At 41.0% G+C, this 16,510-nt stretch overlaps 1 non-coding gene across 1 annotated transcript; it reads left to right on the top strand.

The window, feature by feature from the left end:
• Nucleotides 1-440: 440 nt before the first annotated feature.
• On the top strand, nt 441-544 carry LOC138377745 (small nucleolar RNA U13). The gene has a single exon (XR_011231895.1). It is a non-coding gene; the product is annotated as a small nucleolar RNA U13 (small nucleolar RNA).
• Nucleotides 545-16,510: the final 15,966 nt, after the last annotated feature.

Raw genomic sequence — 16,510 nt, forward strand, 5'->3', positions numbered from 1 at the left:
TGTCTAAAATAATAATACCCTCCCCTCCATCCACTGACTCAGCTTTGCTTTTCTTCACAGATTTATCTCACACACACACCCTGACATATTATATGCTTATTGATTTAAATATTGATTATATATTGAGAGCACGGACTTTGTTTACTGCTGTGTCTCCCAGGGCCTAGGACCATGCCTGGCACATGGAAAGCTATCAGTAAACGTTACGGAGCGAAGGAATGCCAAGCCTATTGATTTACTGTGCTTTAACTACATTGTTGGTACAATTTCCAACCTTCCCTCTCCCCAAAGTTAATATTTATCTTGGGTTTTCATTTACTTTAATTTGTTTGTAGCACACCCTCCCACAGCCTTTTGATCCAATTTTTTTCATACAAACATATCAAATAATCTGCTGAATTCCCCTCAGTGCAAAAGCAATGCAGGAATCAGAGAAATAGATCCTTTTGTAGTTCATAAGAGCGATGATTGGGTTTTCACGCGCATGCATGAGATGTGCCTCCCTCAAACCTTGTTATGACGTCGGCACATTACTCGTCTGATGTGAAAAGAAAAAAAAAGGAATCAGAGAAATAGAGATAAAATATCCACATTAGTAGATAACAGGGATTGAAGGACAGAATGTAGATTTGCAGCCAAATACCTTGGGCCACAGCCCACCCCCACATTAGACTCCCACGTAGAATTGCAGGCGGCCCTTTCCCCGGGTCAGAGCATGCTCTGGCAGCTGACCACGTGGAGGCAAGGGATGTACCTCACATGCTGGGGTCCTTTTCCAGCAGCACCCATCTGTATTACCCATCTGTAAGTGTCACCGTGTTCCCCAGGGAAGAGGGAGGGAGTGGGTGCGTGAGCTGAGAGATGGGCCAAAGTTATTCTTTCCAACACTTTTGGAAAGATGGCAGTTCCTATTTAGTAGCCCAGATAAGAGAAAGGGAAGGGGGAGGGGATGCTTTCTCCTCCTCTCTTAGTTCCTTCTGTTGCCCCTATATCTACCGCCAGGAGCTCTGTCCGCCTGGGCCAGTTTGGAAGGGTGACTCTCTAGTCTGTTATCCTGTGATTTTCCCTCGCTGTCACCCTGTGAATTTCCTTGCCTCCCTCCTATGTGGAATCTCCTGCTTCCTAAGTTGCCTTTTAGTGGAGCACAACCTCCAGTAGCTTACCCAAAAAGGGTGCAGGGCATTAAATTTTTCAATAACTGGCAGGCTGAAAATGTCTTTATCTACCTTCATACCAATTAATAGCTTGGCTGAGTATATAATCTGTAGATTATATACCCTCAGAAATGATCTTTCCTCATAATTTTGAAAGCTTTGCTCCACTGTGTTTTAGCCTGAATTCTACTCTTAGGGGTTTGATATCATGCTAATTCCTTGATCTTTTTGTATGATCAGCTTTTTCTCTGTCAAAAGTTTCAGGCACTACATTAGTTTTCTGTTGCTGTTGTAACAGATTATCACAAATTCGGTAAAATTTTTTTTTTGAGATGGGGTCTCACTATGTTGCCCACACTGATCTCGAACTCCTGGGCTCAAGCAATCCTCCCCCCTCAGCTTTCCAAATAGCTGGGGTAACAGGTGTGTGCCACCACGCTCAGCAAATTTAGTAACTTAAAACAACACAAATTTATTATTTTACAGTAGAGCAGAAGTTTGACACAGATCTCACTGGGCTATCTAGGTGTTGGCAGGATGTGTTCCTTTTTGGAGACTCTAGGAGAGAATCTGTCTCCTTGCCTTTTCCAGCTTCTAGAAGCTGCCCACTTTCCTTGGCTCATGGTCTCCTTCCTCTATCTTCAAACCCAGCAGGCTCAGGCCAAATCCTTCTCAGGCTGCCAATTCTCTGGGGTTTCCTTTCCTGCCTCCCTCTTCTTCTTTTAAAGACTCTTGTGATTACACTGGGCCCATCCAGAAATCTGGGATCATCTCCCTTTCTTAAAGTCAGATGATCAGCAACCTTAATTCCATCAGCAACCTTAATTCCCCTTTTCCATAATCTAACGTATTCACAGTTCCCGGGGATGAGAACATAGACTTTTCTTGGGGGCGGTGCATTATGCTGCCTACCACAGGATCTTCTCTTTATGTCCAGTGTTCTAAAATTTCATGAAAATATGTCTTGATGAGAGGTGATTTTTTTTTTTCTTTTTCATTCGTTCATTGTGCTGGGCAATTGGTGAGCCTTTTATTCTAGAAACGCATATTCTTCAGTGCTGGGAGGTTTTCTTATATTACTTCATCAAAAGCTTCCTCCCTCCATTTTCTTTTTTCCTTCCTCCCCTCCCCCCCAATCTCTGGAACTCTTATTAGTCAGAAATTGAACTTCCCAGTCTGCATCAATAATTTTTTATTTTATTCTATACCACCTATTTTTTTTTTATCTTTTTATTGTATCCTTAACAAAAAATTTCCACAATTTTTTTAAGAGACAGGGTATTACTCTGTGAGAGACTAAGACAGTCCACAATTGCCATCCTGCCCTAAAGAACTAGAAAACTGAACCAAAAACAGCATAATCAGACAGAGGCAGTGTGAGAATATGGTCCCTGAGGACAAGGAAACAGATGAGATGAGCCCTGCCGTAGTCTGGCTGTTTGCATGGAGATAATTCCCAGAACTCAGCATAAGGAGAGTGAGTCCAAGAAAAGCCTGGCGATCTTGCTGAGTTGAGAAGACAGAGATTGATGTTTGGGGAGGCTAAGGCAATTAGAATTTGAAGGGCATACTATCTGAAAAGAAAGAGGTACCAGAAAAGGGGTTTAGATATCTCATGTTGATCTGGTTTAGTGTGGGCTAAATACCAATTTGTACATGCATAGGGGGAGACTTCATAAAGCCAGACAGGAACAGCTTATGAAGAGAGAGCAATTACCAGGAATTTGTAAGGCTAAAAATTCCCAGAACTCAGAATTGTTCAAGTTCCCTCCAGAGTGGTGAGAACTCATTGACTGCAAGGGATACTCTGTAAAAAATTCCAGAGGATAAGCCTTAGAAATGGGGCTAAATCAGTCCTATAATAAACACTACTCCATGCTCACCCTAAAAGGGCTTAAAAACTCACTGCCATAAGTTCAAACAAATCCTCAAGTAAAGTTAAAGTGTCTGCCAGAAAAAAAAAAAAAATCCAATACACTTTAAAGAAATACAACAAAATCCAGCACGTAACAGTATAAAATTTGCAATGTCCAGACTAAAAAAAATTACTAGACATATAAAGAACCAGAAAAATATGATTTATAAGCAGGAGAAAAATTAATCAATAGAAACAAATCTAGAAATGACAGAGATGATGGAATTAGCAGAGTAGGATGTTAAAATAGCTATTATAAATATGCTCTATATGCTCAAGGATGTAAAGGAAAACATAAACATGAGTAAAGAAATGGAAGACATGACAAAAAGACCCAAGCAGAACTTCTAGGGATAAAAAGACAGTTTTCAAATTAAGGAAAATGAAGGGAATTTGTTGCCATAAGACTTATACTATAAGAAATGTTAATGGAAAATTTTTAAGCTGAAGGGAAGTTATACCAGAGGGAAACTCACATCATCAGGAATAAATGAAAAGCATCAAGATGGTAAATGTATAAGTAAATATAGAATACTATTTTTCTTTTAGTTAAAAAAAATTCATGGGTTCCACATCAGCAGATTCAACTAACCTCAGCTGGAATATGTTCAGAACAAAATAACAATAAAAAATAATACAAATTTTAAAATACAGTATAAAACTTATTTACATATCATTTATAATGGCATTAGGTATTATAAGTAATCTAGAGATGGTTTAAAAGCAGCAGTCCACAATCTTTTCAGCACCAGAAAACGTTTTCATGGAAGACAATTTTTCCATGGACCAGGGCAGGGGGGATGGTTTAGGGATGATTCAAGCACATTACATTTATTGTGCACATTATTTCTATTATTATTGTATTGTAATATATAACGAAATAATTATATAACTCACCATAGGTTGGAACCCCTGATTTAAAATATATGGGGGGATGTGCATGTAAATACTATGCTTGAGTATGTAAGGAACTTAAGCATCCTTGGATTTTAGTATCCACAGGAGGTCCTGGAACCAATCCCCTGTGGATACCAAAGGACAAATGTACATAACATAAATTCAGGTGGTGAATGGACCTATATGGTTACAAGGTTTCTACTTTTGTTGTTGTTGTTGTTGTTGTTGTTAAGTTCTACAATATTACTTAAGTAGACTGAGAAATGTTAAGGATATATGGTTTAATCCCTAGACTGGCCACTGAAAATATAAGGCAAAGAGGTATCACTAAAAAGCCAGTATATACAGTAAATGGGACTATAAAAATATTCAAATAATTCAAAAAAGGGAAGAAACCAAAAAGAGTACACACCATATGATTTCATTTATATAAAACTTAACTAATCTGTTATGAAGAAAAGCAAATCAATTGTCTGGTGGTAGGAGTAGGAGGTGGGGGGCTCCAAAGGAGGCATGAGCAATCTTTTCTGCGTGTGTACCTAAATCATCATGACAAATGGTTGGCAAAAATATGGATGTTAAAGACATTGCTGATGAGGGCTTGTCTTAGTCCAATTTCTGCTGCTATAACAGAATACCACAGACTGCGTGATTTATAAAGAATAGATACTTATTTGGCTCATAGTTCTGGAGGCTGGGAAGTCCAAGACATGGCAGTGGCATCTGGTGAGGGTCATTCCATGGCAGAAGGCATCACATGGCAAGTTGAACATGTGAGACACAGAGCAGTTGAAGGCCAAACTCCATCCTTTTATCAGGAGCCCACTCCTATTCTGACTAACCAACTCCCAGATAACAGCATTAATCCATTCATGAGGGCAGAGCCCTCATGACTGAATCACCCTGTAAAGGTCCCACCTCTTAATACTGTCACAATGGCACACATTTTAACACAGGTTTTGGAAGGAATATTCAATCCCTAGCAGGGCTCAAAAGGAAATGAGGAACATATTATTAGAAACTGGAAAGAAAGGAATCTTTATTATGTAGTGGCAGAAAGCTGAGCAGAATTGTGTACTACAGTCATATAGGGAGCAGAATTTGTCAATTATGAGATTGGACATTTAGCTGAGAATTCCAATCAAAGCATTGAAGATGCAGCCTTCTTTCTTCTTGCTGCTTATGGTAAAATGCAAGAGGAAAGAAATAAATTGAGGGGGGCCGGGCGCGGTGGCTCACGCCTGTAATCCTAGCACTCTGGGAGGCCGAGGCGGGTGGATCGCTCAAGGTCAGGAGTTCAAGACCAGCCTGAGCAATGAGCGAGACCTCGTCTCTACTAAAAATAGAAAGAAATTATCTGGCCAACTAAAATAAATATAGAAAAAAAAAAATTAGCCGGGCATGGTGGCGCATGCCTGTAGTCCCAGCTACTCGGGAGGCTGAGGCAGTAGGATTGCTTAAGCCCAGGCGTTTGAGGTTGCTGTGAGCTAGGCTGACGCCATGGCACTCACTCTAGCCTGAGCAACAAAGCGACACTCTGTCTTAAAAAAAAAAAAAAAAAAAAAAAAAAAAAAAGAAATAAATTGAGGGAAGAAGTATTAAACAAACAGGAATGAGGACTTGGATGATTTGGGAATTTCTCAGCCTATCCAGATTGCAAAAGATGTTACAATTAAGAGATTCACTATCAAGAAAGTGTGCTCAAAAGGAAAGTCCAAAGGTGTAGCTGGACAACCTTTTGCTAATATCTTAGCAATAAGTTTTAAAAAGTCTGCAGATTTAGTCACACAGAATGCTCTTTAAAGAGTATGTGATTCATAAATCCCCTGCCATTTCAGCAAAAGCCAAACACAGAGAAAAGATTATCTGGGAAGGATCTGTGGACATGCCTCTTATCTAATGGAGTGAATCCCCATGACATAAACAGGAGACCCACTAGGATCTTGAGAAATTTATTCCAGCTGAAACATTGCCAGCTTGGACTAAAAGGGAGAGGGAGGATGAAATATAAGAAGGCTAGTGGTTTCCCAAAACTCTACTGGCAAGAAACAGGCTGATAAAACTACTCAGCTACAAACACCAGCTACATTTCATGAAAAAGGAAGGATGACTCAGAGGGCCAAGGTTTGAGCCCAGAGGGTGGAGCCTTAAACCACAGCTTATTTCCAGGTCTTGAAACCTAATGTTGTTTGCCAGGGTAGGTTTTGAAATTGTAAGGGACTGACGGTTCCTTTTTCCCTTCTACAGTGTTTAATCCCATTTTGATTGGGAATGTCCACAACTGTTGCCATACGCCTGTTCCACCATTGTACCTTGGGAATAGATAACTTGTTTTCTCATCCACAGGTAGAGAGAAATTTTTCTCCAGGATGGACTGTACTCACAACCTCACCCATATTTGATTTAGATGATATAGATGATGAGATTTAGGACTTTTGAGCTTATGAGACTTACATGACATTTTGAACTTGAGTTGATGCTATAAAGGGGTGAGACTTTTGGGGACCTTAGGAATGAGTAAATATATTTTGCATATGGGAGAGATGTGAATCTTTGGGGGCGAGAGGGTCAACTAGGTTTGTGACAATTTGTTACCTCAGAAATAGGAATCTAGCACATGTGCCATTGACTATCAATAGATACTTTGCAACCTGTAGCACCTGGTACCATTTATGGTCTCTTTTGTTTGCTTTCACAGCCCCCTATATTCCTGTTTTCCTTTTCTCTTGATACTTCTCAGCCTTTAGTCAACTCCTTCTTGTCTCTTGTATATCAGTCCTCTTCAGGATTCTGCCCTAGATCTTTCTCTTCTCAGTGAGCACACTCTCTTTGACTAATCCAATCCATTCCCTTGAAATCTATCTCGGCCTATGCCAAATCTGGATCTCCAGTCCAGACGTCTTTACTGAGCCCTGGGCCCATTTAATCATCTGCTTTCAGGACTTCTTCAGGTAGTTGTTCCACCAGACATTGCAAACTCATCCTTTTACCATCTACCACTTCCCCACCCTGCACACCTAGCTTCTGCCTTCCTCCCCTGCCTCCGTCCCCCACCTTATTCCCACTCAGCCCCTGGCACCAGTCACTCTCAATTCCTCCCCGAGCAAAGCCAGCATTCCCTTGCAGATGCTACTCCCTTTGATTGGAATGTTCTCTCCATTCTTCCTCCTGGCTAAAAGCTGATGTCTTTCAAGACTCCCTTCAAGGAATAACTATGTCAAGAAACTTTCTGTCCTCCCTGGATTTCAACCTGGGTTGCTCTTCTGTATTCCCTAACAGTCCCAGAGCATCACTGCCTTCATCCATTAATAGGTTCAGCCAGCAAGTATTTATTGTGGTACTCCAGGCATCACACCAGGCTCGGGGATATGAAGGTCTTGGTCTTCCCCATCACACTGCAGTTTAGAGAAGGAAACAGTTATAATTTAGTGCATTACAAAGCCAGGAAGGCTGAGGATGGGAAGGAGTATAGGAGATGGCATTCCAGGAAGCAATCTGTGCAGACTTTGAGACTGGAGAAAGAAGGATGTTTTGGGGGACCTCAAAATCCCTCTGGAATTTAAAAGGGTGAGTTGTGAAACTGGAGAGGTTGACAGAGCCTGAGGAAACAGTGTTGTGCTAGGGAGTTGCGACTTGATCTTGCAGGGCAGAGGAGAGCCTTTGGAGGTATTAAAAGGCGGGCTACTGTGGCTGGAGTTTGGGAAGTGGATTGGAGCAGGGCAAGAGGGAGACAGAAGTTATAGTTACCCACGTGAGAGAAAATGGCAGGGATTGGGGATGGAGAGATGCTGGACATTAGGAGACAAGCAGAACTCGATGCTGACAATCAGTGACTTTATTTTTATCTCCCCCACTGGTCAATCTTATTCAACTTGGCATCCATGGCAGTTAGAAAAATGCCTGGTGCCTACTAGGTGCTAGACAAATATTTCCTGAATTCCATTTCTTCATAATGACAGCAAAAATTAAAACGGAAGATAAGTAATGTAACTAGACAGAATTTGAAAATGAGATTGCCCTGGGAAAGCCCAGGTGGCGCTGGTAGCTGTACTTAGAGGGAAATTTTCAGGAGAGATGTGGGTATACTATTCTCTTGGCCTCCTACTTGGCCTCTGCAATGAAAATTGCGTTTAATCATCCTCCATTTTGCTCAGAGAAGGAGAAAATGCACTTGATTGGCGCGAATAGCTGTAAATTAGCATCAAAAACCTTCTAAAGTAATTCTAAGAAATCTTATCTTTTGACTGAGAACGTGGCTGCAGAGACCTAGCTGGGCTGTGTGTGTGGGTCCTCGTCATTATCATGAGTGATGTTTCTGCAGTGGATGAAGATGTGGTTGGTGCGGAGGGCGGCAGTGTGATCTGGTGGAATGAGCATCCATCAAGGATAATTGGTTTTGGAATCCAGGTGGACCACGCTGTGAGCTTGAGTAGGTTATTTAGGCTTGCTCAGTCTGATCTATTCTGCCTAAACAACTACCCCTACTTTTACCCGGATAAGGCTTCCTGCACCTGGTATGGACCTCACGCATGCGTAGTCCTACCTTTCTCCAGCGTTAGACGTTTGGAAGGCGGCCAGTTGTACGTTTACCCTCAAATGTAGCTTGATAAGATGTAGTGGCCTCCTCACTGGGCCTGTCATTTCATTGGGTGGGGTTCAGCAGGCAGGACCCACCCCTGAGTACAGAGCACCTTAAGGGCCAGATTTGTGGACGAGAGCCAGGTTCTGATGTAGGAAATGTTTCACAATTGCTGGGTCCATGGGGCTGTTGCTATTGTTCCCCACGTAACAGTAACTCGAGCAACGATGAATATAGCACTTGTTATGTGCCAGGGGCTGTGTCTATTTTGTTCTAGAGAAGACTTCTAGGCTGCCCCCTCTCCCGGCCCAGCAGACTGACTCCGCTGGGGGCGCCAGTCCACCCTGGGCTCACTGCATTTTCTCATACCTGTTTTTGTTCATGGTCTCTGCAGTAGCGATCCTTCTGGAAACTGAAGAAGCTCAACAACAAATTGCAAAACGGAAAAAAGAATAATGGCTATTTGGCTGGGCGCGGTGGCTCATGCCTGTAATCCTACCACTCTGGGAGGCCGAGGCGGGAGGATCGCTTGAGGTCAGAAGTTCCATACCAGCCTGAGCAAGAGCGAGACCCCCCCTCCCCACCCCCCGTCTCTACTAAAAATAGAAAAAATTAATCGGGCGTGGTGGCGTGCGCCTGCAGTCCCAGCTACTTGGAGGCAGGAGGATCACTTGAGCCCAGGAGTTTGAGGTTGCTGTGAGCTAGGCTGACACCACGGCACTCTAGTCCCCTCGGCAGAGAGAGTCTCTGCCTCAAAAAGAAAAACAGAAAAAGAAAAAGAAAGAATAATGGCCATTTCCCATGTGTAAAAGCAGAGCATGGCTTGGAGTCAAGCACATCTGGTGGGAACTCAGGTAGTCACATCCTAAATGGGAGAGTCATTGGCTCCCCCCACCCCCCACCCCAGACCTGCTGGTAAAGTGAGATCATCATATTTGTCTTCCAAGACCTAAGTCAGAGCACAGAGGACAGCTGCTAGCACAGCGTTCGTCGGTGTGTGACAACACCTCAACATCTCTCCCTCCTTGCCTCGGCCTCCCTAATGTTTGCTAGTGTTCTCACTCTTCAAGACCCACTTGAGGTTTGACTTGCCAGTAAGAGAACTTTCTGAGCCCTCTCTACCTCTTCCCACTGCATTGTCACCCCCACGCTGGCATGTACTCTGATGGCACTCAACACTTACCTGTATTTTAATTGCCTGTTTAATTTCCTGCTTTCTTCACTCAATTGTGAAGGCCTTAAAGGCCAGGACCCGTCTTTTACTCACTCAACAAATACTGGAACACCAAAGGTGGGCACAGATGTGAAAATACCTGTTTTGTAATTTGGGATATTATGTAAAACAAAACAAAAGAAAATAAAACAAAGAAGATTTGTTTTTAATTCTTGGGGAGTAGGGGGGTTTCTAAAACAGAAGCTTTGTTGTTTGTTTTTGTAATTTTTAAATTTTGACATAACTTCAAACACAGGAAAGTTGCCATCATAAAAGGATCCCCTGTAGACCTTTTACCCAGATTCACTAGTTGTTTACATTTTCCCCCATTTGCTTCATCATCCGCTCTCTGTATATGTTTATATAGATGCATCTTTTTCTGAACACTTTGTGAACTGAGACATAGTGCTCCTTTACCCCTAAATATTCAGTGTATATTTCCTAGTAAGTGTGCTCTCCTGCAGTACAATTGTTTATTTGTTTTTTCAAGAAAGCGACAGAGCAACAGGGAGAGAGAAAGCGTGGAGGCTGAAGGTCCCCAGCCCTCCCTGGGAAAGGTTCAGCAAAGGCCCCAGGTGCACGGAAGGCACAGTGTCTGAAAAGATGACGCTAAGGATGGGCACGGAGAAGGCTATGCCTCGGGAGCCCAAAGAGAAGGCAGGGTGAAAAAAGGCAGCACATCTGGAAGCTTCTTGCTGAGGATGTAAAGACAAACTGTCCAGAGGGACTTTGGCAGAGCTTCTCAGCCGGCTGCTGACCAGCTCCCGGTGCACACGGGCCAGTCTAGCTCCAGAAGGACGTTTCCTGCCAGCAGGACTGACAGCCTCAAGGGCCAAGCATTGCTTTCAAGAGACCAAGTTAAGCAAGAGAAGAGGCCTCTGGCAACCAGAGGTGTTGGAGGTCAGCTCCTTATTTAAAAAAATAAGTCAACAAATAAGTAAATTTAAATAACAAAATAATTTAAAAACAAAGCTTTCTGTCCAACCATACTCCTCTTACTAGACCAGAGGGTGCTGTTTCCCTGAGGTCTGTGCATACACAGGATGTCCCCTCCCTGTGTTCACTGACCCTGTGCCCACCCAGACTGGGAGCGTCTGAAACTGGCCGCTCCCCCAATTGCACTAGGAATCCTCCTGGCCTGGGCCCCCCCTGGCACCATGCTGGCCAGAGCCTGGCCCTCACCCCCCACCCCAAGACCCCAGCCTCTGGGATCATTTTTATATACCCTTGTTCCTCCCTTTATCCTACGAAGATACTACAGATCCACTGAAGTTCAGTCTTGAACTGAGAGGCTCAGGGGGCTAGGCTGGAAAGGAGACTTTTCACGGTATGCCTTTTTGCACCTTTTGAATGTTGGACCCTATCAACGTACCATCTACTAAAATAAAGCATTAAAAAAACAGTCTTGTCTTCTCTGTGAATTCTTTACTGACCACTCCAGGGAAGAATGAGGCCTGCTTGCCTCCGGAATCCTGTTCACTATGTTTGGCATTCAGAGGTCCTGCTGGTGTTGCTGGTCACCTTTCCCCGTGTAAATGTCTGGCTTCCTTCCCAGGCCAGGAGCGCCTTAAGGGAAGGGGCTGTATCCCCCACGGGATCTTCAACTGGGCCTGGCAGGTTTCCTGTTCAATGTTGGGTGACTCATTAATTAAGCAAGAATTAGATCCTAGAAAATCAGAATTGAAGGAGAGTTGAATGACGTTCAGGGTAAGGGAGGAACGTGGAGCGTCTTATTCAGTAAACTAAAATGTTAAATTATTTTAAGAACTTGAAAGTGGGAAGTTGTGTTAGTTGCATCTCTTTGGGTAGCAAGTTGTAGAAACCAAACTAAAATTAGCATAAGTGAACCAGAAGAAAACAAAGGAAGAGGGGGAAGAAGAGAGAAGGGGAGAGAGAGGGAAGGAAAAAAAAGGAAGAGGAGAAGGAGAAAACTATGAAGTTGTTCTTGCATTTAGGCAAGGTCAGATCCAGGGGCTCCTTGCAGCACTCTCCCTCCTCTGCTTTCCCCTGCACTGGCTCGTGCCCAGGCAGCTCTTTCCCTCGGTAGCAGAGAAAGCTACTCTGGCAGCTCTAGCCTTATTTTATTCTTACACCTTGCCATCCCAGAGAAAAGACAGTTCTTTCTCTTTAGCAAAAACCTGGAGAATGCTTTCCACTGATGCAGCTTGTGAGCGCTTCCTCAAGTTGATCAGTGTGGTGAGGGGATGGGGACCTCTGATTGGCAAGGACTTGGGTCACTCACTGGCCCCTGTTCTGGAACTATGAGGTTAGGGGTGGGGCCTGCCCCACCTGAACCAAAAGACCAAGATTGGGGGATACCTTCAAAAAAAGGTATACAGGTCAGACCAAAAAAAAGCATACTTCCATATGGGAATTAAAAGTGACATAATTTAAGAAATATTTGTTGAATATAAATATACACACCACTGAGAATTAAAGCTCTATAAAGCTTTCATGGATCTAAGTATCAATTCATACAACATCAAAAAAGAGAGACAAGTAGATACTATGTTCCTACTGATAGAAGCACATGTCACCACCTAGGAAGTAATCTTGCCCCCCAAAATGTTTTTGAACTAAAATCTAATCAAGCCTGTGAATCTAATTATCGATTTACAGGAAATCAGCAAAATCTAGATTGTGGGAAACTCTACAAGTCCATTTATTTACCCAGTTTCTTCAACAAAAAATTGTAAGGAAAAATAAGGGAACCTGTAGATTAAAAGAAATTAAACACTCAAAAAGATATTTAACCCATCATAATACATGGACCTTGTTTAAATCAGGGTTTAAACAAACAATGAGGAAAAAAACTTCTAAAGAGACAATCAGGAAAAAATGAACACTGATGGGATATTTGATGATATTAAGAAATTGTTACTTTTTAAAGATATGATAGGGTTATTGTGGTTGTGTTACTATATTTTATACATATGTCAGGAAACATTTATAGAGAGATGCTGTGATGTCTGGGATTTGCTTTGAAATATTCCTGAGTAGGTGGCCGTTAAGAGCTGATGAAGCTGAGTGATAGGAACACGGAGGATTCTTATGCTGTTCTTCTACTTTGTATAAACTATTCTATAATAAAAAGGTTTGTTGTAAAGCTGTACAGGCTGGGGCCAGGCTCGGTGGCTCACGACTGTAATCCTACCACTCCAGGAGGCCGAGGCAGGAGGATCACTTGGGGTCAGGAGTTTGAGAACAGCCTGAGCAAAAGCGAGAACCCGTCTCTATTAAAAATAGAAAAAAGTAGTCATGTGTGGTGGTGTGCCTGTAGTCCCAGCTACTCCGGGGGCTGAGGCAGGAGGATGGCTTGAGCCCATGAGTTTGAGGTTGCAATAAGCTATGATGACTCCACTGCACTCTAGCTAGGGGAATAGAGGAAGACTTTGTCTCAAAAATTAATTAATTAAAAAAATAAAATAGTCTGGGCACAGTGGCTCATGCCTGTAATCCCAGTACTTTGGAAGGCTGAGGCAGGAGGATCGACTAAGGCCTGGAATTTGAGACCAGCCTGAGCAACATAGCAAGACCCCATCTCTACAAAAAATAAGAAAAATTAGCCAGGCATGGTGGTGCACACCTGTTGTCCTAGCTACTTGGGAGGCCAAGGTGGGAAAATCACTGGAGCCCAGGAGTTTTCGCATGAGCACACATAGCACTTCAGTCTGGGTGACAGAATGAGACCCTGTTTCTAAAAAAAAAAAAAAAAAAAATAGATAAAATAGTTTTTGTACATTGGAAGAACCCCCAAGGGGATTTGTCAGTATCCATTCAAGGAAATCTTTTGACTCAGAAACTCCACTTCTAGAAACTTATCCTACAATTATACTCCCTTATATGTAAAATGCTACCCACACAAGAATATTCTTTGTAGCATTATTTATAATAGCAAGTGATTAAAAACAAACTAAATGTCCATCACTAGGGTAATTAAATTATGGTACATTTTTATAATAGAATACTATGCAGCTGTATAGAAGAATGAAAAACCTTTTTGTATAATTACGGAAAAATTTCCAAGATATGTTTTAAAAAGTAAGATGAAGAAGGAGGTATACAGCATACTACTATTGCAAAAAATATATTTTCATACTAGCTTATATATGGATTTAAAAAATATCTGGAAGAGAAACTAATAGCAGTAGTTACTTCTTGGATGGGTGGAAGCTAGTTAGATGGGACAAATACAGGTGGAAAGAGACTTTTCATTGTGTACCTTTACACACATTTTAATGTTTTGGACCACATGTATTACATATTCAAAAACTTAAAGAATTTTAAAAAATTAAGTGACTGAAAGTTTATGTTGCAGTTTTAAATGTTTGCTTTTAAAAAGAAAACTAGATAACATGTTGAAATCAAAGCAAATAAAAAACAATAACAATAAATTTTGCTATTTATATATGTTTATAATGAATGCCTCTAACCTTTCCCTTTCTCCTTCTGAGAGTTTTTTTTTTTTTTATGAATTAAAAATCTCTATTCATGCCTCAGAGCATAAGAAAAAAAAAAAAAGAAATCTCTGAAGTCTATTGGCACAGGAACAGAGAACCCAAACCCAGAAACAGACTCACGTGTGAGTCACTTGATTTGTGTGGTGGCAACACAGACCACTGGGGAAAGGACAGTGGTTAATAAATAATGCTGGATCCAGTGAATATCCTTATGTTTAGAAAAAAAATAGCAGCTTGCCCTGTACTTTACAGCATAACATGAACATAAATTCCATGAGGGTGGTAGATCTAAAGTGAAAATTAAAATAATATAGTTTCAAGAAGATAATATAGGAAACCATCTTCCTGGGGTAGGCAAAGATCTCAAACAGTAGACACAATGCACTAGCCATTAAGAAAAAGACTGATTATTGTTCATCAAAATTCACCATGAAGAGAGTGAAATGACAAACCACAGACTGAGAAAAGAAGATACTTGCAGTGCATGTAACCCACAAAGGACTCACACCTAGAGTATATAAAGAACTGCAAATCAGTAAGAAAAAGAAACAAACAATAGAAAATTGGGCAAAGGCTTAAACAGACATTTCATAAAGAAATTATGCAAATGGTCAGTGAGGATGTGAAAAGGTGCTTAACCTCTTTAGTAAACACAGGACATGCAAATTGAAACTACCTGAAATAACACACCCACCCACCAGCATGGCTACGATTGGAGGGACTGACAATAACAAGTGGTGGCAACAAATGTGGACCCACTACAACATACACACAGTACTGGTGGGAGTGGAAATTGGTACAACCTCCTTAGAAAACCGGAAATATTTACTAAACTGAACAGACACATACCTGATGAAGAAGCACTTCCACTGCTGGATATTTACCTAATAGAATTGCATATGTTTGTGTGCATCCAGAGATAGACACAAGAAAATACAAGCATCCTTCACAATAATACCAAACTGGAAAAACATTCAATGTCCAGAACAGAAGAATAGATAAATGGTGGTACAATGTAGGAATGACTAACAGCTACATAGGATATGGTTACTCTCACAAACTATGGTGAACAAAAGGAGGACACACAAGAATGCATACTGTAAATTTCCGTTTATATAAACTTCAAAAACAAGCATATACGGTGTTAGAAGTCAGGCTGACAGTTATCTTTGGGGAAGATTGGGTAGTAATGACTGGGAGGGGGCCTGAGTGGGGATTCTGGGGTGTTGGTGACATTCTATTAATAGTTCTCCTGGGTAGTGGTTACACATGGGAGTTGATTAAAATTTCGCAGAGCTGTACACTTCTGATTTGTGCACTTTTCTTTATATATTAAATGTCACTTAAGAAATGTATTAAAAATATATATTAATAATATATTTAAAAATCAGTGAGGAGACCTTATTTAATAACCCAGTGGCTGACAAAATTATGCACAATAGTTTCTCGAGTCTTCTTTTCCTACTGTGAAAATTTCGAATGTAAACAAGAGGACAGCACAATATGAGAGTAGCTTTCCTTTAATTAAATCTGCTATCATTTGTTTCCACAAATCATTATTTTAAAATATTGTATTTCCTATGAAAATACTATAATCATACAAACAAAATTTCAGAAATCAGAAACAAACAAAACCCCTAATCTCTCCCATTCATTTAAACATAAATTGCTTTATGATTTTGATACATTTTCTCCTAATCTTGCTTCACATTTATTTCTTTTCTTTTTTGTTTCCTTTCGTCACATTTAGATGGTCTTACATTTAGTAAAACATTTTTTTCTCATTCAGAGTTTTAGTCACCATCTCTATAATTTGAAAGTACATTTAAATTTAATATTTACCCAGCACTTAAGGTCATCTCTAAAATACTTAGCCACTGTGAATATATGTCAAATAAAAATACAAAGTAAACTTCACTTAGCTATTAAAAAAATAGCATAATAATATATCTTGAATTTGAAGTACCTCCAAGCAGTTTATACGCTTGATAGTCTTATTTACACAAAAGGGACACTTTTATCTTCTCTACTCTTTAGGTAAGAAAAACATGGTGCTCAGCTGATCGGTAACGAGGTTACAACTAGATTGCAGGTTTCCTTATGCAGCTTCTGCACCACAGTGGGCTTGGCCACCAAAATATCAAATACCCAACTTAATGTACTCTGTCTTCTTTAACTAAGAAATATTTAATAATGCTTCTCCTCCATTCTCTGCTCTCCAAATTCATCAGTGATACTCAGATAGTCTGGTGAAAATGTTGTCTTTAGGTTCATGCTTGAAAATACCTTATG

This window comes from Eulemur rufifrons, chromosome 29 (assembly GCF_041146395.1).
Source record: "Eulemur rufifrons isolate Redbay chromosome 29, OSU_ERuf_1, whole genome shotgun sequence".
Lineage (NCBI taxonomy): Eukaryota > Metazoa > Chordata > Mammalia > Primates > Lemuridae > Eulemur > Eulemur rufifrons.